The sequence below is a fragment of the Polyodon spathula genome, chromosome 7 (genome assembly GCF_017654505.1).
Source record: "Polyodon spathula isolate WHYD16114869_AA chromosome 7, ASM1765450v1, whole genome shotgun sequence".
NCBI lineage: Eukaryota > Metazoa > Chordata > Actinopteri > Acipenseriformes > Polyodontidae > Polyodon > Polyodon spathula.
In genome coordinates this window covers 56,121,558-56,123,692 of record NC_054540.1, presented here as the reverse complement: position 1 = coordinate 56,123,692, position 2,135 = coordinate 56,121,558, and the positions used below count along the sequence as shown (strand labels likewise).

Sequence of the window (2,135 nt, the reverse complement as noted above, 5' to 3'; positions counted from 1 at the left end):
TCACTGATCAAAGAGTCCGCTGCTTTCTGACTGAGTGCTATTCAGCATCCATAGAGAGAAGGCATCTGCAGTAGAAAGTATCAAATGACAGCAGAGATACTGTTCCGTCCGTCTTGCTTGTCTGTCTGTCTCTGTCTGGGCTGCAGGCCGGAAAGAGTAACAAGGGCAAGCCTGCCCCCCCCCGGGCTCGCGGAAGACCATTGGCCTGCAGAGCATCGTGGGTATTCTGGAGTCCGGGGGTGTGTGTGGGATCCCCTCGGACACGGTCTACATGCTGGCAGCCTCCTGCAAGCACCCTGCTGCAATCGTGCGCATCTACAACATCAAGGTGATTAGAAATCCGACAAAAGAGCCTGCTGGAAAATCAATCACATGCTGCAGCGACATGTTTCCACGGAATCGGAATATCACGCCAGCTGCTCCGCGGGGATTCCAACAGACCCGCCACCATTGTTTGCTACCATTTTGGAATTTAGTGGAGCCTATCGTAGTTGAGCAAGGTGTTGATTGGCTATGTTCTCTTGTAGGACCGCCCCCTGGAGAAGCCCATCTGCCTGACGATTGGTAATCTGGAGCAGCTGGAGGCGGTGGCCCCGCCCTTCAGCCCGCTGCTCTGGGTGTTCATGAGGAACACATGCCTCATGGGATTGGCTGCATCGTCAGGAAGGGGGAGTGGCTGAAGAAGCTGGGTGAGCATCTCCACAGAGAACGTTCAAACTGTAGCGCAGCAGTTACATCGTTCCCCTGTGAGCTACACAACACTCCTTAACCTCCCACTAAAAGCTGGAATTGCTCAAACTGTTATGCAACATTTACAAAACCTCTAATGATGCAATATCCTACAAAACAACAGCAGTACAGCATTAGCTAGTCTAAAACATGTCCCTTTTGTCGTAGCTTCTAATATATACTGTTTAAAATACAATTTTTGTAGTTTTGGGACACCCTCTCCATGTGTTCTTAAAATATACCTCCTTTATATGCCTAAATAGATTTTAATGTTCAGAATGTGCGTTTCAACATTGTTCTACAGAGGCATGGCTTCAAGTGTAGAAGTATGCCTTTCTTTCCACCAGGGGGAGTGTCTCTGCTGGTGTTCTGAGACCCACTGCTGTAGCTGTTCTGGTGGTTCTCAGGCATGGCACAAACCCCTCATTTCAATCCCTCCACCCCCCCGCTCCTGTCGAGGAGTTGGCCTGGCCTATGACTATGTGGGAACCAAGGACAGCATCATGATCTGCATCTCTGACCTCACGGTGACCACCCACCTGCTGGACATGACCAGCCCCCTGGCCATCACCAGCCTGACAGCACCCACCACGACATGGTCGTCACGTAAGTGCAGGGAACCGCCTCTCTCCTTGACCTCTCAACTAACAATATACAGCCACAGCTTTGAAAACAACTTCATGGGATTTCTCTCGACTGACACATTAATATCGCAGCCTCTCCCCGGCCAGACATCTTTCAACACCGCAGATCTGTACACAGTACTGCAGAGTGCGATCCTGTTGCAGTTTGTGCGTGCCAAAACACAGTGTGAAAACTGTAGCATCAAACCTGCCCATATTCAGGCTTTGACACAGTAAACGACAGCAGTGCTGTATCTAGCGGGGGCTTTTCTTTACTTGCATCCTAATAAATATGACTGCCTAGTATTAGTATGCATGAGCTGATTGCATGGCATCAGGCCTTTCCTCTGCTCCCTGCACTGTCCCTCTCTGCTCTGCGTGTCTGTTCCAGGAGGCTGGGAGACAAGCTGGACGGGGTGCTCTGTGACGGAGACTCCACGGAACTCGTGTCCTCCACTGTTGTCATCTGCACCAAGATTGATGAAGGTACTGACCTTTCCTTTTATACAGAGCTCCTTCCACATGTGCACCTCATGCACCGATCATGGCAACTCGTCTGCAAGGTGAACACCACAACTGTCTAAATGACATTGTACAAATACAATTCAGTAGGCTGTCTACTCAAAAGAAAATGCATTCGTGAACACTAGTGTAATCAATGCTATGCCTATCACTGCAGTTTCAGTTCCACAGAAAAACAGCAATGTGTGTCGTATCAGCGTTTCTGTTTTAATTCTTAATTGCCCAGTTTACTGGAGAGCTCCTGTAAAGTCCAATGACTGG

The 2,135-nt window shown here is 49.4% G+C and overlaps 1 long non-coding RNA gene across 1 annotated transcript; it reads left to right on the top strand.

Moving 5' to 3' along the window:
- The first annotated feature begins 643 nt into the window (after positions 1 to 643).
- Positions 644 to 1,841, top strand: LOC121317936. Its single transcript, XR_005950554.1, has 3 exons — positions 644 to 689; positions 1,189 to 1,335; positions 1,744 to 1,841. It is a non-coding gene; the product is annotated as an uncharacterized LOC121317936 (long non-coding RNA).
- Positions 1,842 to 2,135: the final 294 nt, after the last annotated feature.